This window comes from Dipodomys spectabilis, unplaced genomic scaffold, assembly GCF_019054845.1.
Source record: "Dipodomys spectabilis isolate Male_0828 unplaced genomic scaffold, ASM1905484v1 ptg000297l, whole genome shotgun sequence".
Lineage (NCBI taxonomy): Eukaryota > Metazoa > Chordata > Mammalia > Rodentia > Heteromyidae > Dipodomys > Dipodomys spectabilis.
In genome coordinates, this window is record NW_024870974.1 from 6,880,606 (window position 1) to 6,901,292 (window position 20,687).

Consider the following 20,687-nt stretch of genomic DNA (forward strand, 5'->3'; position numbering starts at 1 on the left):
TGTAAATTTTAAGCTGCTTTTGATCATAGTAGTGATTCTGATTTTTCTTATCTGATCTAAGTGCAAGCAAAAATAGTGAAATTTTACCTCAGATCCCCAGTTACTTACTATGAGAACAGATTCACAAATTAAATGAGGCACCTTTTTTTTTTCCCAAAACACGACTGCCAATCTTTTGCATATGATTTTTGGTCGTTGTATACCTGTGTCATTAATGTTATAAAAATAAGTTCATCCAGAAAAAAATTGCCTTTGCAGCAAAATAACAATATTGTTTAAATGATGTATTTTTCCCTTTTGATTTGCTTTTGAGGGAAAGGCCTATTGTTTAGCCTTACATGAGTCTTTGGGCTCTTCCTGCTCACCTCTCTTGTGTTTGAAAATCAAGATTTCTGCGCAGGATTAAAGGCAAACAAATACGCTGAAAAAACAGGAGCAAATCTCAGTCCAGGCACGGGGGTTTCTTTAAGTCTCCTGAAACTGCTTTTGATAAAAATACTGAGGAGGGAAATGAGCAATGGAGCACTGACTGAAGGAAGCTTTCAGAGTGCCTTTTCAAACATCTTTAACAATTGCCAGAATAATTTCCATCTGTGACTGAGCTCAAACGCTGAGGCGGCCAGGGAAGTAAACGAACGTAGGCAAGAAGAGCAAATTTCTCCAGCAGAGCGTGATGTTGATGTCTAGTGCAGCAATGCAATAAAATTAGTAAGTATCAAGACGATGCACAAGGGGGAAATATTCTGTTCAATAAATGTAGACACCTGAATATCCACATAAAAATAGTACAATTGGGGCTCAAGTTTAACATATTCAAATAAACTTAATATGGATCAAGGACTTAAATGTAAGAGCTAAAACTATAAAACTCCTATAAGAAAACATAGGCATAAATCTTACTGACCTTTATTTGACACAAAGCATGGGCAATTCTAATAAAAATAGATGCAGCGTAGATTGTGAAACATCAGTGTTTATATGTGATTAAGTTGGGCACTGGTAGTTCACGCCTGTAATCCTAGCTACTCAGGAAGCTGATATCTGAGGATCACGAGTCAAAGCCATCAAGGGCCATGAGACTCAACTTTACATTAATCACCAAGAAGCAGGAAGTAGAGCAGAAGTGGTAAAGCACTAGCATTGAATAATAATAATTTTAAAAAAGCTCAGGCACAACACCCAGGCCCTGAGTTCAAGCCCCAGGACTGGCACAAAAGAAGAAAAACAATTTTACAAAAAGCTATATTAGACTTGGTCAATATTTAAAACTTTTATATTTAAAGAACATTATCAAAGACATCAAAGAACAACCCAGGAAATGAGAAAAATGTTTTCTTATATCTTATAAATAAATAATATCTATATTCAAACAATAAAACTGTCCAGGAGAAAAATAAAAGTACAAATAACCAATTGAAAAACAGGCAAAGAATGCAAACAAACTTTTCTCCTAAGAGGATAACCACGTGGCCAATAAATCTGTGATCAAATGTTTAACCTTAATCAGTAGAGAAACACAGACCAAAGCTCTTTTGAGGTCTAACTTCAACTCATCAGGAAAGTGAGAATGAACTTGAAGTCCGCAATACCTGTATTGGCAAGGAAAATACTTGAGCACTTCCTCAGAAAGTTAAACACACAGAATCCATGTGACCCAGCAAACAGCATACTCATTCTAGATTTATGCTTTCGTAGTACCACTGAAGTTTTTGTTTTTCACACACACTTTTAGTACATTGAAATCTGTGTGTGAACACTGCATGACACACTCTTAAGGTAATGATTTTAGACCTTACTATGTAATTTGACAGGTACATTTCAATAAAAGGTTTATTGTTATATCTTAACTTCTGGGATATGCAGTTGGGTATATATGATGCATATATGCATATATATGATTTGTTTGTATACTATGTGAGAAATACAGCCAAACACATCTAAAACAAAAAGTGATTTTCTTCTAACCTCATTTCTAGGAATGCATGGAGATGAAATTGAAATGCAAATGAAATGAAAATGAAATTATGATGAATTGAAAATGCATGCAAGTTTCTGCCTTTAGATTCAGGAAGCTTCTGGAAATCAAACTTCCAGCTCTGTGCTAAGAGAGATACTGGACAGGATGTGCCAGAGCCAGACAGGACAACACAGGGGCCTTTAAAGGCAGGCATTGGGAAGCAAATCTGAATAGACTCGTGTTGGTTTGGAGGCAGGTGTGTAATGAGTAAAATGTAATGAGATCTCTCAATGAGTTCTTCACTAGAAAAATACAAACTCCTCTTGTGAAATTTTAATTGCCATAATCAATTACCAGTAATGCTGGAGAAAAAATATTCTTGTAACATTTAAGAAAAGTTTGTACATTTTTTATTGTAAAAATACTGTACAGAGGAGTTACAGTTACATGAGCAAGGTAATGAGTACATTTCTTATCCAGCATTGTTGCCTCCTCCTTTGTTTTTCCCCTACCATCCCTTCCCTCCCCATCTCCAAAACTACTCTGAGCTATTAACTGTTTTTGAAAAGTGAAAGTTTTGAGTTGGATATCTAGATTAAAAGGATGATAAATACCTGCAGAATTGTTCCATATTTCTGGCCATAAAGTCAATGAAAATCCAAACATCAAGATCCCATCTCAATCTGGTAAGAATGGTCAACATCAAGAATATAAACTACAAAGGTGAGGCTGGGAGTGGACAGGAGCCCTCTTACACTGTTGTTGGGAATGCAAACTAGTGTAACCAGTATGGAAAACAGTATGGGGATTTCTCAAAAAACTGAAATCTAACTACTCTAGATCTAGTGATACTATTCGGGCATTTATCCTAAAGATTACAAGTCAGGATACAAGACACTTCTACACCCATGTTCATTTACTATTCAGATAGGCAAATTATGGAAATATCCCAGATGCCCTACAACAGAAGAATAAATCAAGAAAATGTAATACACACCCACATATACACACAAAATGGAATTTTACTCATCCATCAGGAAGAATAATATGTCATTTCAAATGGAAGGGTCTGGAAAAAATTATGAAATGAAGTAAGTCAAGCTCAGTCTTGTCTTATATGTACAAGTTAAATTTAAATTGTAAACATATATGAAAACATATGCAGGGTTATATGCATATATGTATAAACATATTGTCTAAACTATGGTCTAAACTACACTAAACCACACTGGAAAGGTCCGCAAGGGTGTAATACCTTTGAATCACTCATAGTTTAATAAAATGAAAACAGAAAGCTGAAACAAGTGTTGTGGGGGGGGGGGAGGAGACAGATCAAAGGGAGAGGAGACAGACAAATGGAGAGAGAAGGGTGGGCATATGGGGTCGTAATATTCAATGTATATATGTGAAAATGGACCACAGTAACTTGAAAGGATGGGCATGCTTGGGAGACATGGGGGAGAAAAACTTCTTAAAGATAAACAAGAAGAGAAAGCCATACATATTCCATAAGGCCTCCTGAGAGAGGCCCTAAGAAAGGATGAGGCCACACAGTGTACACACAATTATGTGCAATGACCACCTGTCTCAGCAGACCTGATATTGCTGCCACCTCCATCAGGAGGAAGGGGTGAGGAGAAACTCCATGAATTATTCTGGTCATAAACCCAGCCCCAGAGAGTGGCGTGGTTTGTACATGGCCCTGCAGCAGGTGAAGCATGCAAGGCCTTGTCAGCTGATCGCTCTCTACAGAGCATCCACAGCTCTCTCTGTCCTTTGTGCCTGCCTCCTGGAGGGCTTGTACAACCTCCCCTGCTGCCTGCCGGGCCTTTTGATCCCCGGAAAATAAAAGGCTCTCCCATGGTCTGAAACTGGAAATGGACTTCCATAGGCTGCCATCAGTAGGTCGGTAGCTTTTCCAGCCACTTTGATCGTTCCCATGGCATGCCTAGCTGAGCAACTCCATCCCTCCCTTTTTTCAGAACTCTGTTCAGTGGGCTTCTCGCCCTGAGTCCTTTCCACATGGACTCCATTCTGCTCAACGCCTGCCAGTTACTTCATAGTCTTCTGGCACTTGGATTTAAATATAACTTGCTTTTGCTAACTGGGGTTTTGCTTTTATTTTTCCTTTGCTGTGTTCTTAGTCTTTCCTTCTCTGCCAATAGCAACAACAACGACAATAATGACAATGCTCATTCGTCAAGGTCTAACTGTATGTCGCTCCCTGTGGTACCCCTAAAACGTATGTGTTGAAATCTCCTAACAATCCTCTGACTTTGAGATTTAACGTTTTGCTTTGCAGTGCAATCTATGAAGGCGTGCACCTTGTAAAATACTGTAAGGAAAGGAATTGGTTATACTAAACCCAAAAGTGCCCCCCCCCCCCCGTTCTCTTCCTCAGGGTTGCCATTGGCAACGGTGGACGTTGTTGCTTTGCAAATCCACTGTGTGGCTGAGTGCAAGTATGCACCTACCTAGTGAGCTTCCTTGGCGCTTTACAATGTATTTTAGAAGTTGCACGAGAGGAGAAGAATACTTGTCCCCAGGGTAGTGGCAAGAAAACACAGGCTTGAAGAGCTATACGAATTTCATCCCATTGGGGACCATTTCCATTTCATCAGGGCTCCTTGAGGCTGTGTTGAATAGGCAGTTTTGGTGCTTTCTTTCGTTTTACAACTGCCTTGTTCCCCAACATCAGCGCTTCTCTTAAACTCACAAGTTCAGAGCTTAGTTCCATCCGTGTGCCTCATTTCAGGAGTCTACCAGAGCCCTGTAGTTTGGGTCCTACTTTCATGTTGTGGATTTAGGTAGACTCGCTATGAAATTTGCCAAATGCTCTCCATTTTGGCCTTGACATTGGACTTAGGAATACAAGCTTTCTTTTGCCATTCTAGGCCTTCCTGTGTGGTGTGAGTTATACTGGGCTTGACTTTAGAAGAGCTTCGCCATAGCTGGAAGGATAGGTGTGTGCCACCCTGCCAAGCTTTACTTCTTATTTCCTTAATATGCATGAAATACATGCATATATGCTTCCCGAATATAAAAAATGATTGCATGTGAGCAGGTAATTGTGTTTGTTATTGCCAACATCCCACTAACAGCAATGATAAGATGCTATTGGTTCTAGACTCATACTAATTGTAGAAGTGTTATCAATGGAGGAACAAAGGGCAGACACATGCAGCAGTGGTGCCCACTGGACACTATGTTGAAAATGAACTATACAACTTGTGGGTGGAGATGGGAAGGGAAAACTGGGAGAGAGCAAGGGAAAGAGTGACATGGTCCAAAAAGAGATGTATTCATGACCTGACTTATGTAACTGTAACCCCTCTGTACCTCACTTTTATAATAACAATCAGAAAAAAAATTTAAAGGCAAAGAAACAACAACAACAACAAAAAGAAGGTATTTTAAGCTGAGCACCAGTGGCTCATGCCTATTATCCTAGTTACTGAGAGGATTGAGCTCTGGCTTTGCAGTCCAAAGCCAGACTGAACTGGAAAGTTTGTGAGACTCTTATTTTCAATTAACCATCAACAAAGCCAGAAGTAGAGTTGCAACTCAAGTGGTAGAGCATTACCCTTGAGCCCAAAAACTCAGGAACAATGCCTAAGCCCTGAGTTCAAGCTCCAGCACACATTACATACACACACACACACACACACACACACACACACACACACACGTATTGCAATGCTGATGAAATATGTATTCAGTCAGCTCATTTCAGTGATCAAAAGAAAACAATTAAAATGAAAAAGGTTGACAAGTGAAAAAGTATGTATGAGACAGTACCATTATATAGAGAAGCCAGTGGACTTGTATGGTCCAGAGCCAGCTAGTGAGTAATTTGGGACATTTTCTTTCACCTATCTGGATCTCAGTTTCATTATTTGGAGGCTGAGGGAACTGACCTAAATGATTTTCCAAGAGTCTTCAATGGTAATAGTCAAAGCACTCCTGAACAATGAGACTGGAGTTTGAAATCATCGGCACAGATTTTTATTTCAACTGGAAGCTCTTCAATAAAAGGAAGTAGTGGAGCTGGGGAAGAATAAATGAGAGGGTCAATCTGATTGAAATACCATATCACCGTGTTTGAAAAATTGTGGTGAAGCATTTGAACAATGAACACACATGAACAAAATTGAATCACAGAAATGTAAATCAGGTCCTAATCAAGGTTGGGTTACTCCTGGGAGGGTGAGGATAAATGGAGATAATGGCAGAAGGTGAATGTGGTTAAAATACTTGAGGTACATGTGTGAAAATGGACCAGTGACATTTGTTGAGGTTGTTAGGAAAAGAGGAAGAGGATTAATCTAATCAATACATTGTATATGTGTATGGATATATTAAAAGGAACCTCCTTTGTACAACTAATTGATGCTAATAGAAAATGTAAGGAGGGGGGACGGGGAGAAATCCCTTGAAATGACTATGCTGGTCTAGAGATTTGAATCTGTCTGAGGAAATCTGGCACAAGCCATGTGTGGCAAAGGCTGAACACATGGAGGATGATAATACAAAATCTCTTATCCATTTGAGGAGAAATTGTCCATATGCAAACTCTCCTGAGAGTTGGTGCAAAGAAAGTAATCACAAAGATTAACCTGAACAGTTCATTCGTATGGAAAGAGCTAGACCCTTGGAGATTTCTTTTTCTTTTTTTTCTCCTTTCTGAATATTGACAAAGAACCAGAGACATTCAGCTGGAAGGAAATTAGATTGCAAAATGGTTAATCCTCCCCAAATGGAAATCTGGTAAAGAATTTATGCATGGAGCCTGAAATATACACAGCAGAGCCAAGTGACTCAGTCAATTTAGAAAAGATCACATTTTAATTAAATGTGATGGCAGAGAGAAAAGAAGAGAAATGTTATCTTGCTTTTCGAATATGTTAAAAGCCACTATAAATATGATAGATTACTAATGTTATTTGCTTTCTTATTCTGTAATCAAACCATGCAATGCAAACATATTTATAGTTTTGTGATGATGACCCTGTCTCTCTTCTTTGTAGCTGGTGCTCAGAAAGCGAGCACCAAAGTTTAAAAGACATCACATCCAGAGAAAGGTAGCTTTAAAATCAAGTAGAGCAGCTAAGATTTCGTGTTTTGGGGTTTTTTTTTTTTGTTGTTGTTGTTTTGTTTTTGTTTGTTGGTCTTGGGGCTTGAACTCTGGGCCTGGGCGCTGTCCTTCAGCTCTTCAGCTCAAGACAAGTGCTCTACCACTTGAGCCACACCACCACTTCCAGTTTTCTGGTAGTTAATTGGAGATAAGAGTCTCACGGACTTTGCCTCGGGCTGGCTTTGAACCGCAATCCTCAGATCTCAGCCTCCTGAGTAGCTAGGATTACAGGCGTGAGCCCCAGCTCCTGGCAAGTTTTTTTTGTTTTGTTTTTTGTTTGTTTTTTCTTTTACATTAAACAAGCAATTGTGGTGTTTGAGTGAAGCTGTGCTGTGGGTGAACACATTTTCATGTGATCTGCAGTTGCACAACCCAAAGACTCATTGTGCGACCGATCTATGATACTAGATGGAAGTCCTTAGCATAGTTTTGACACAGAAAACCCTTAATAGATAGTAATTATTATAATAAGCAAAAAACATTGAGAATATAAGAATCTGAAGAGGGTAGAGAGGAGAGGAAAAACCAGCAAAGAGGTTTTATGGCCAGGTACATGTCAAGCAGTAGTCATATATCTTACATGTAATAATAAATGTTACATATTATATACTTTTGATCTAAAAAGAGGAAGATGCATATAAAATATTTCTCTCAACATCATGATCAGTGTGTGAAAAGTTACACCATGACAAAATACTCATTTAAACAATTTCAAAATGTGTAATCCAGTGTGCCAGGGACCAGTGCCTGTAATCCTAGCTACGAAGGAGACTGAGATTTTGGAATACTGCAGCTTGAAGTCTGCAGAGGGTTCACAAGACTCCAGTTCCAATTTGCCAGTGAAAAGCCAGACAGGAGGCATGGCTCGGAAATGATACAGCATCAACCTGTGACCAAGAAATCTAAGCAAGCTTAAGTTCCTCAGTTCAAGCCCGAGTCCCAAATGGTGTCAGTTGACATCACGTGATAAAACACAAAAGGATATACAAGGTAAATGTGTAGGAGATCCAACTGGCTTATGGTGGTAGTTGTATCCGTCTGCAAACTGTAACCATTTGCTCCCATTCATTTATGCTGTCTCTACTCAGTGAGCTCTGTTGGACTTTGAAGGATCCCCTCAAGGAAGAGAACATTATCTTTTGAAATTAATGACATGACCTTTGGGTAATATCTGAAATAAATGGGATTACAGCTTTTGCCATTGAGCTTGCAAACACCACTATTCATGAATCTCATATTCAACCTAGGCTTCACATTGAAGTGGTTTGAAAGTACTGTAGAACCCAACCTTCTTGTGTTCCTCTTACTTTGCCATGTGGCAGATTCTTTGGTATGAAGAGAAAACAGTGCATTTTGAACATTCTTCTCTCCATTTCATTTAGTCGTGGTTCCTAACTGGAGTGTTAAATATTTCTGCTTTCCAAGTATTGAAGCTACCATTTATAATATGTTTACTACAACAATTCTGAAATGCAAGTCATTAGTCAGCTGCATTGACATGGTTCTCTTAATGGAAGATTTATTGGGACAGTTTAGAAATAGTCAGATAAATGTTCTCCCTTACTGGGAGATGGTGGGCATAAGCAGTTTCTGTGGAAGATTTATGCTAAATTGCTTTATGCAATCTCGCATTTGATTAACTTTTATCAACTAGAACAAAAAAAATCTTTCCCAATGAAACATTTATGTGAACTTTATAAATGAACCATCTTTCTACTGCTAGCACAATTCAACACGATATATCCATTTTTAAAGCCTTCCAAGGATAAGCAATTAACTCAGGAGAGTTTCGAATGTGGTTTTTCTGCAGCAATTTTATGTTGAAGGATCTACATGCACTACTCTGCAATGAGAATCTTTCAAGGATTGATGTTTAGTTTTAAGCTTTATTTAGAATAGGTAGGAAAAAATAAATGGTTCCATCCAACCAGTTCCTTTCTTTCTTTCTTCCTTCCTTCCTTTCTTCCTTCCTTTCTCTTTCTTATTCTTTCTTCCTTTACTTTCCTTCCTTCCTTCATTTTCCTTCTTCCCTTTCTTCCTTCCTTTCTTTTCTTCCTTCTTTCCTTACCTCTTTCTTTCTCCCTTCCTTCCTTTCTCTTTCTTATTCTTTCTTCCTTTACTTTCCTTCCTTCCTTCATTTTCCTTCTTCCCTTTCTTCCTTCCTTTCTTTTCTTCCTTCTTTCCTTACCTCTTTCTTTCTTCCTCCCTCCCTCCCTTCCTTCCTTCCCCCTTCCTTCCTTCCTTCCCTTCCTTCCTTCCTTCCTTTCTTCCTTCCTTCCTTTTTTCCTTCTTTCCTCTCTCTCTTTCTTTGTTTCTTTTTTCTTTCTTTCTTTCCTCTCTTCTTCTATTATGAATAGTCACATTTTGCTAGTATGTAACTAGATTATGTATATTTATTATTGCTTAGAATGTGAGGTACATGAAATACATGTAGAATCTAGATGCAACCTGAGCCCATTTGAAAATAAAAAATAGAATTAAATTTCAGCTTTCCAGTACTAAATGTATTTAAAGGAAAGATGGAAGAGCAAGGACTAGACTGACCCTTACAACCTATAGTACTGAAGAACTATACAAATTATATATGACACCAGAACCAAGAGGCACATCATTCCTAAGTGACTGAAAGCCAGTGAGAGAGCCTAGAGCCTGCTTTCTTACTAGTAAGAGAGAATTTGTGTATCACACCCAGTAAGGGGCCTCAGTAAGCAGTAAGCCCAGTAAGCAGCCTCCTTGCAAAGAACAGATCGAGAGTGTAAGGCTGAGAGGACAATCGTAGTTAGAATTTCCAAACCAGAATGCCCAAAGTAAAGAGAGTTACGCAGGAAGATTGCAGCTCTGAAAATCTAGAGATTTGTTTCAGTAGTGGAACAAAATTTTATAAAATTCACAATATCTCATAGATATATTCAAGCTCTGTTCTCTAAAATGCATCAGCCAAGTTGATCCTGAAGAGTCTTGCTCTGAAGCTTTGCCTTGTATGGCTTAAGTAAGCTTAAAAGCAAAACCTGAAAAGATCAAACTACTTCTAAGTAACTTAACTGTGTCCCCGAACAAAGTTCAAGGATAATGTTAAGAATACAAATCTATCAATCATCTGGAAAAGTCTTATTCACAGTATTTGAATTTGAATAATTTGTGTGTGTGTGTGTGTGTGTGTATACCAGTCCTGGAGCTTGAACTCAGGGCAAAAGCACTGTCTCTGATCTTTTATGCTTCAGTACTCTACCACATAAGCCACACAGTTCCACTCCCAGTCTTTTGGTATTTAATTTGAGATGAATCTCATATGCTTTCCTGTTCTGGATAGATTTGAATTGTGATCCTCAGATCTCAGCCTCTGGAATAGCAAGGATTATAGGCGTGAGCCACTAGTGCCCAGCCTAACAAAATGTTTTATGTGTGCAAAGAAGCAAAACAACACAATCTATAATGACATAGAAATTCACTGATTCAGAAATGGCACGTGAGAGAATGTGAAAACAACAACATTACAACTATTATTATAATAATAAACTCATGGGGGGGAGGATGGGATGGGAAGGGCAAACACAGGAGGCTACAATGCTTGATGGGAAATGTACTCATTATCTTGCCCATGTAATTGTAACCCCTCTGTACAGTATTTTCACAATAAAAAAGGAAAAAAATGTTGAAATTGCACAAAAAAATAATAAGCTTGAAAAGACACAAGAAATATTGATCATGTTAAGAATTCAAAGATATAAAAAAAAAATCTCAAAAGAAAACTTAGGTCTGATAAGATGATGTTAGGTGAAATGAACCCCAAGGTAAGGACACAAGTGGTTTTTTTCTTTCTTGCTATTGTTTCTAACATATTTATAAGGTGATTGTTTTGTTGCTTTGTATGTCCCTCCCCCACGGTATAACCCCTGCTTTCACTGTATTTGATGTTGGTATAATTTGGAGAGGGGAAGGGAAAAAAACAAATTGTTTAAATAGGGATACAGGTGGACCCATTGCAACACTGAGATGTACAAGATGTTTTGTTGAAAAACGAACTTTACAACTTTGGTGGGGGGAGAGTGTAGTCTGGAGATGGGAGGGAAGTAGGGGAAAAACAAAGGAGGAGGCAACAATGCTTGATAGGAAATGGACTCATTACCTTGCTCATGTAACTGTAACCCTTCTGTACAGTATTTTCACAATAAAAAAACTTATAGGTAATAAAAATTTCAGAAAGTTGAAACTGTGCAACAGATTAAAGAGAACAGGTTGTTATGCGTCATAATAATTATAACACTGAATAGTAATTATTAGGTGATATGTAGGATATGACCATCTACTTGGACTACTATAATAAAATACCTGAGGCTGGGGAATTTATAGAGAACACAAATTCATTTTTCTCGCAGTTTCAGAGGCTATGAGGTTGCATTCAAAGTGCCAGGAGGTTTGGTTTTTGGTGAGGATTCCAGTCTCCACCTCTAAAACAGCATTCAGAATTCTCTATTCACATTTAACAAAGACACAGGAAAGTCACAGGGGCTGGACTCACATTTTAATTCTTTTTATAAAGAAATTTATCTCACTCACGGGTGTGCCCTCATGGCCTAATCAAGTCCTGAAAGCTCCAATTTTTTTCAAGTTCCAGCATAGTAGTTGGGAGGTGGGGGTAGAGGGCATGCATTCAAACCAAACCATAGAATAGAGTTAGATTCCTGTGAGCTCTGGCAAGCTCAGACCTAAAGAAACATGGGCCCCATGGTTTCCTTTATTTGCAATAAATTGTATACAACTAGGATAATCTTAGCAGATAAGTAGAATAGCTCAATAGCTATGTACATATGACCATATAAGATGATGCTAAGCAAAATAAACTCTAAGACATGGACACAAGAGTTTTTCCTTTGTTGTTGTTGCTTTTAATGTACTATGTGATTTCTTGGTTTTTGTATGTTCTTCCCCCTGTGGTATAATGCCTGTTGTCACTGTATTTGATTTTGGTACTCTGGTAATTGTATGTACGTTTATCTGAATTAGGGGAATAACAGATGACGAGACAAAGGACAAGGGAGAACCAATGCAACAGCGATACTCACAAGACAATATGTTAGAAATAATCTGTTCAACTTGGGTGTGGGGGGAAGGGAAGATGGAGGGAAGGTGGGTGAAAAATGAGAGAAGGGGTAACCAGTTTGACCAGAAATGTGCTTATTACCTTATGTAACTGTAACCCCTCTGCATATTACTTTGACAATGAAAAAATTATCCATCAATTAATACATAGACTTGTTTTGTACGTGTTTCTATTTAAAGACACGAGACTTCATGTATGCCGTTGATTTCTTGACATTGAATTCATGGTCAATAGCACTATTGCTCCTAGTAGAGTCTTTTCTCAAAAAGGGGCATCACTACTTTCTTGTGCCTAGAAGCACCACAGCCCTTGGAAATGCTGCTGCTGCTATGATGTACTTTGAAATAATGACACAACCAAAAGGAAGCACAAAAATGTAAAACCATGGCAATAAAATACATGTCTTTCAGACCTCACTTCTATTACTGTTTCCTGATTCCCTTCCCTGAACCTTTCTAATTGTTTTAGTGGTTTACTTATACTATTTCATACCTCATTTAGGTCTATCATCCACAGATGAGTGAAAACATGCAATATTTTTCTTTCTGAGCTTAGTTTATCTTGGCTAGGCATGGTGATCTCCAGTTCTATCCATTGTTCTGAAAATGACTTACATTCATTCTTTATTAGATATGCCTGAATCATTTATTATCCATTCATCAGTTATACTGGCCACTTAGACTGATTCATCACTCGGGTAAATAGTGCTACCATGAACATAAGTGGCAGATGGCCATATGATAATTTCACTTACATAACTTTGGATAGGTACTTTTTTTGTTAGTTTTATTTTTAGTTCACAGAGAAGCCTTCATACTGATTTCCATAGTGGTTGCATTAATTTACATTCCAACCCCAAATGTACAAGAGTTTCTCCCCTCTCCACATCCTTGCCAACATTTGTTGTTTGTTTTCTTGATGGTAACTATTCTGACTTCTGTGAGATAAACTCAATGTCATTAAGGTTTTCATTACTTTTAAGGCTTTTTTGTTTTTGTAACGTTTCTTTATGTACCTGATTCCTGTTGTTGCTTTGTCTTTTTTTTTTTTTTTTTCTTGTCTGTTATGGGTCTTTAACTCTGGGCCTGGGCACTTTACCTGAGCTCTTCAGTTAAAGGCTAGTGCTCTACCACTTGAGCCACAGTGCCACTTCTGGTTTTCTGGTGGTAATTGGAGATAAGAGTCTTATAGACATTCTTGCCCAGGGTTGGCTTTGAACCCCAATCCTCAGATCTCAAACTCCTGAGTAGCTAGGATTGTAGGCATGAGCCACCGGAGCTGGACTTGTTGATTTGTCTTTTGAGAACTATCTTTTCAATCTGTTTACTCATTGATTAATTACATTATTTAATCTTTTTTTGTAATTTTTTGAGCTCTTCACATATTCTAGATAGGACTCAGTTGTCCAGTGAATAGCCTGAAAAGATTTTCTCCCATCCTGTAGATTGTCTCTTCATTTTGGTTATTGCTTCCTTTGATGTATAGAAACTAGTTAACTGTAATCCCATTTGCCAATTATTACTTTTATTTCCTGGGCAATTTATGCTTTATTCAGAAAATAATTGTCCATGACTTTATCGTCCAGTGTTTTCCCATACTAGTCTCCAAGTTTCAGGTTTTATAGTAAGGTTTTGATCTTTACACTTGTGAGTCTTTTTTTGCAAGTTTTGGGCTATATTTTAAAAAATCAAATGCTTGCAGTTATGGTTTGTTTTATGTCTAAACATATTAACTGAAATGTTGAGATTATCAGCTTGAACAAAAAAGCAAAAGAATATATGTTGCCTAATAGAAATCCACTTTACATTATATTAGCAAATAGACTAAAAGTAAAAGGCATGCAAACTTGACCTTAATAAAAAGAACTCTATAGTGTCTATATTGATGCCAGAGAGAGTAGATATCAGAAAATCCTTCATCAGTGATAAACTCATCTCGTAATGATAAAGGAGTTCACTCACCCAGAGAAAGGGTTAGGCTGGTAGAGGTAGTTTTAAGATCAGCTGGAACAAAGGTAGTTAGCAACTCAACTTGAAAGGCAAAAAGGAAACAAGAAGGGCGTGGCTCAGTGGAGCAAATTTGTCTAGCAAATGAGAGAGAAAGAGAAAAAGAGAGAGGGACAGGATGAGGGCAAGTTAGAGTAAGAGAGAAAAAGACAGACTCTCGCTGGCTGCTGGAATGCACCCTCCCTGTAAGTGTAGTTTGCATTTCTGAAGTTTCCCTCTTCTAAAGCTGGAAAAGGCAGAGATCCCAATACTGTCTTTGTTTTGAGGGTATTTGCCATTCTCTAACTTTAGAGTGCAAAGGCCCCAGAGTGATTGCCACTTTCTTTTCTTTTTTTTTATTTTTTGTGAACACACTGTACAGAATCCTCAAAGAAACAACTGCCCAATAAGTAAGTGGGCTAAAGACTTAAAGAGAAACTTCTCTGAAGAAGAAAGAAGGATGGCCAATAGACACATGAAGAAATGCTCAACATCCCTAGCCATAAAAGAAATGCAAATCAAAACAACATTGAGATATCACCTCACCCCAGTTAGAATGGCAAAAATCAAGAACTTTATTTTCTTATTCTTCCTTTCTCGTTCTTCTTTCCTTTCCTTCCCTTTTTTCTCTCTTTCTCCGTTTCTCTTTCTTTCTTTCTTTCCTTTCCTTCCTTCCTTCCTTCCTTCCTTCCTTCCTTCCTTCCTTCCTTCCTTCCTTCCTTCCTTCCTTCCTTTCTTCCTTCCCTCCTTCCTTCCTTCCTTCCTTTCTTCCTTCCTTCCTTCCTTCCTTCCTTCCTTCCTTCCTTCCTTCCTTCCTTCCTTCCTTCCTTCCTTCCTTCCTTTCTTCCTTCCTTCCTTCCTTCCTTCCTTGCTCCCTTCCTTCCATCTTCCCCTTCCTCCCTCTTTCCCTCACTTCCCCCACCCCCCTCCCTTGTGCTGTGGTTTGAACTCAAAGCCACCATGGCATACCAAGGGACCCAGTTAGATGCTTCCTTTGTAGCTTGAGATGATAAGCACCAACTACTCTGTTGAAATGGAATCTCAGCATGAACTTTATGCTGGGCCGGCCTTGAACCATGACCCCCTCATCTCTGTCTTCCAAGTAGCTAGAGCCAAATCTGGCTGCAGGCTTAGATCTCAAGTCATTGCTGTTTCTTCAAGATGCTTGCTTTTATGAGAGGCAGTGCTCTCTCCTTCTCTGAAGGAAGCAAAAATGCAGATACTGGCTCTTGCTGGCTCAGAGCATGCACATTCCTGGGGAAATAAAGCAGACGCCCGAGGAGAAAGTCAAGCGGAAGTCATCACCAGCTTTCCTGGATCTCAGACCTTCATCTACAAAATGTTTGAGCTTCCACCCATGCTATGTGTGAATTTATATACTCATACATTATGTACCAGTTCTGATACATAGATCATAAAACATATCAAAAATAAGGATGGAATAAACATGAGTTTAAAATTGATATTGAGCAATGGTGTCAAAAGCAATATTTTGGGTGTAGATTGAATAAATATTATTCATTGGTAAAAATCTTTGGTTTAACCCATTGCAATTCAGAAAGTGAGGATTTGATTTAGGTTATGTAATGTTTATTTCCATATGGATTCAAATGGCTTTCATAGCTAGAAATGTTATTTCAGCAAAAAAAAAATACCATTGGAAATGTAAGTGATTTATACCAGCTGTGCTTACAAAGTTGGTAGCTTTTGCTCATTGATTATGCAAAATTTGGAAGGATTTTTCTCCCAAGTACTTACTATTAAATTCATCTTCTCCAAGTAAACCACTTCTCTTTTAAGCTAATTGGGTGAGGATCAGCATTGTTAACATTTTGTAAAATATGAGTTTAAAATCTTTCAAAACTTCCTGTGGGAAACTCTGTTAACAAGTTCTTAAGAGTGTGGATATGTTTTTAATTTGATGCTCATTATATTCAGAAGAAGATATAATGAGGGGAATAATTTCAAATATCTATTTTCAAATGTTCTTTCTGGTTCTTGTTTTAAATTAAAGTAAACATTTTCTCACTCATTGTAAACATCTCACTGTTACTTATAAAGGATAAGTTCAAAATTATTGTTTGCATCTGCATTATAACAACATTCTCTCTGCAATATAGAAGGAAAGCATACTTGGAGTAAATTTGCTTGCTATTTCTGTTTCTGTCTCTCTCCTCCCTCTCTCTGTGTAATTGTCTTGAGATTCTGCAACAGTTATATGTGATAACAACAACAAAAAAAATATTTCTCTGAAATAGATTTCCATAGCCATTTGCAGTTCGTGACAACTATTATAAAGTTTTATTCAAAAGTCTCATTTAAAAATAAGCTTAAAAATGTATGGTAAATCATAGCACCTTGTATATATTTTGCTTCAATTATTGTTGCAATAGTTTGTTCACAAATAGTTCAGTGATTGAACTGAATATTTTGTCCTTTATTGTAACATCCCAGGTTAAAAAGAATACAAGAATTCCAAAGTGGCTACAAGGTTAATTTATTCAGTATTCCCCTATAAATTAAGTGTCTTACTATTGAGAACATACCATCTGCATTTCATCTATCATTTAGTAAGCCACACGTTACAGTTTTATGTGTATTATATCATTTAAAGAGAATATAGCATAAGTTGAACATGGTAGATAGGAACACGGGGTTTCATCAAATGATAAAAAACCACACTACTTATTGGTTTCATGATAGTTTTCTGGTTCTTTGTGCAGTGTTTCCAGCAGGATGCTCATTTGTCATCATATTGATTTATTTGTATTACTTTGGTCACCTTTACCACAGCAAACAGACATTTCTCCAGGTTGCATGTTTCTGTGTTTTGATAACAAACAAGAAATCCCAAAACATTTTTTTAAGATGTATATGGTAGTGGGTATTAATGAATTATTGTATTAAAATGTTGCATAATTGTAAATATTGCTGAAATTGTTAGGATGTGTTTCATGTTATTGAGAATTACAATACTGACATTTTATTTAATCAACTCTTTGCAGGAATCTTTTGAGAGTCCTCATGTATTGGGTAGGGGATAGCTTAGTTTCAACCAGGCATGATTTATAAATGCTGTTGGGTATTTTCTACTGAACACAAGAGGACGCCACTCTCACCCAGCACTCACGGAGCACTGTTATTCCTAACCGCCCCCTGAATAGGAGAGTCTAGGTTACCAACTCTGAATACGTTGCTTATTATCGCTAAAATAAAATTAAGCATAAATGGCTGGGCTGTGATATTTCTGTCGAGGCTCCCCGGTATTGCTGAGGATAATACTCATGCACTCTTTCTCTGTCCAGGCTGGCCTCGATCCACAGCACCTTCCTCTTAGTACTTTTCTCTGTCTCCCAAGTAGCTAGGATTTCAGTATTGAGCCATTATACATGACTTAATTTTATTTTTCTTTTGATGCTGGTACTGGGGGTTGAACTCCAGGTCTCAACTTCTTGCTCTGCTTTTTTGCTCATTGTTGGTGCTCTATCAACTTGAGCCACGCTTCCAATTCTGTTTTTGTTTTTTGTTTGTTTTTGTAGTTAATTAGAGATAAGAGTCATGAATTTGGTCTGTCTGGGCTGGCATCAAACCTTCATCCTCAGATCTCAGCTTCCTGAGTAGCTAAGATTACAGGCATGAGCCAACAGCACTTGCCTTGATTTTAATTTTATATACTTTTTAAAAAATGTTCTACATAATTGTAGTAACATGTTGATGATTTCTATTTTTCCCTACCATCAAATTCTTCCTTATATGTCTAGTCTTACTGTTAATTCTTTGACAAATTTAACCACACTTACTTTAAGGAAAGAGCCATGTTTTCTTTTTCTCTACATTGTTGTGGTGGTATACATTTTCACTGCATTTGTAACTGGGCTTTGTGGCAGCAGTTTGTTCTTCTTCTCCTTTTGCAAGCCTGATGTCATCATCTTTGTGGGAAATGATTTGCATGGGAGTTTTCTATACTTTCACATGAAGCTGTCTCTGGGATTGCTTCGTGGTTGCCTTTGCCTAAGCTCTGGGAGTTTTGCTAGTACTGAACCACTTTTGCATTACTTCTCCAAACTGATGTTTCTGAGCCTTTCAAATCGAAGGACTGAGTTTCTGGCTTCCCACCACAGTCTGTTGCAGTTGACTTGCATGTCACATCCCTAGCACAGTGGTAGAGATTTTCTAATCTCTGTCAGAATGATGGGAAGATCACAGAAATAGCATTCTCAATATTTGGAAATTTGGCTTCTAATTCCTGACTGCAAAGCATGAAATCCAACCGATCAAGTTAGATGGATTTGAGTTGGTTGGCTTCTGACTTTTATGAGCCATAAAAGCATAAACAAGAGACTCACTTTCCTCATTTATATAAAAGAAATAATGTCTCAGGAGTTGTGGTGAAATTAAATGAGTTTTTAGGTAAACCATTTGGCCCACAGTAGGTAATCATTTTGATTATACAATCCTCTTTAAATTCCACAGAAACAGTTGAGTTTTAGTCAATGGCTGTATTTCTAGAAGCTAGATCTTCTTCCAGAAATGCATTCTTGGTTACAATGCTAGCTACCAAACCATTTCTAGAGAGATTTTTCTCACTCACTTTGGCATCTGTCCTAAACAATTCATCCTATCCATCACTCAAAACAATGCTACTCAATTGTCAACCCCACTGATAGTGTCATTTCTGTGTTGTGAGTATGGACCAGTTTGATTGGTTGAGCTATCCCCTTCCATTTCAATACTCAGGTTTACTGAATGATATGGTTAAGATGGGTTCTAAGAAAATAGGTTAAAAATGTTTTAATAGAAATAGTGATTATTTACACAGGATATATGTCTTAGTCCCTTTACTTTACGTGAGATTTTCAACAATCTTAGGAATCAAGTTTCTTCCTATTTTACTAATAAGGCTGTGTCTTGAGTGACTTCCCAGTTACATGCCAAAAGCTAAACAATATGCTCACATCCAAAGCAAATGTTAAACCTAGATCTGAGGTGCAAAAACCATGGAACTTAGCCTGGGGCCAAAGTGTTTCTCTCCTCACATCTTGTTTGCTTCTTAAAGAAGATCTTGAATTTTCTTTGCCTCTAAAATCACTTTGGTAAATAGGTAAAGAGTCAGCTGCTCTATCTTCACAGGCTACGGTGAATGTCAATATAGATAGAAATGCCTTCTATTTAAACTGAACTTACTCTAACAAGTAAGGTGGAAGCCCTTCAATCTAACACCTGTGAATGCAAAGAGAAGGGAGAAATGGTTTTGCATGTTTATTTTATGTATTTGATAATATTGCATACAGTTGATAACAGATCTGAAAAAGTGTGCTGTTTAATTCTGGTTGATAATTACCATCTCATGGGAAGCACTCCCATGGAGAAAGGCAGGTTAATAATTACTGGCCAATTTGCTGGCTTTTAGCACAGGTAGCTGCATAATACGTTCATGTGGTCTCACAACGCGGGCAGCTCCTTGTCAAAAACAGTAGGTCCACTTTTCTTCATGTCATAATGGAACTGAATGTGCTCAGTTAAATTGGTACCAAGTACAGAAAGGCTTGCTGATTTCCTTTGTTTGGAAAAAGTGAGACATTGCACAGACTGTGAAACAAGTACGCTGCATGCAACATGGAGAGGAATGCCGTCACCTCAATTGCTGTTTACGAGCACTGTGATTTCAATGGCCAAATGGATTATAAATTTTACTTTCCCAAATAGCTTTTCAGTTAAGTTATTAGCCTTAATTTTTTTTTTTTTTTTTACTGATTTTCCTAAGCTCTGAAGGGCTCTTGTTTACCTATATGGAACATGAAGACAAGCAAGAGAAATAAAATACTTTGAAATAATCATGGCTTCTGAAAGAGACGCCGTGTTCCATTACAGTCCCAAGGCCATTTTGGCTGAGGCATTAGCCAAGTCATGAGAGATGAGAAGAAAGATGGGTTCCACTGTGTGAAGCCATCAGTCCAGAAGACTCAGAGCAAAATCTCCTAAGCAGAACTGAGAAACAATGACAGTGAGAACAATTACAGAACCAAGCCTGAATTGCCAGAGGTGAGACAAGAGATAGGCTGCCCAAGAGTTAGGGTAAAAGAGGTGGAGTGAGATTCAGAACAGGCCAGAAACACGGGGAAAGAGTCCAGGGCGATCTTCAGAAATACCCATGCAACATTTTCATGCTTTTAGCCTCTGCGTGGCATATGAGATTTCAGTCTAGATGAAAAAAATCCAAAACATATTTATTGCTTACTTTACCCTACAGGAGTTGGATCAAAGCAACTGCTTGTGTGCTGTAGCCAAAAGAACATGTGGTCAGAGATACTATCTTCTGTTTCAGACCCTTGCGGTGCAAACAGCAACTTAGCCTTCCTTCAGCCTCTGCCCGTGTGTTCTCATGGCAGTGTTAGACACAGAACGGTTAGTCAATAAACAATCCTGGATGGTGCAGATAGAACTTTAGATTAAGGTAAAGCCCCGGTGGAAAAACTTGAGCAGCAGATAAGCATGGTTTCTGAAAGACAT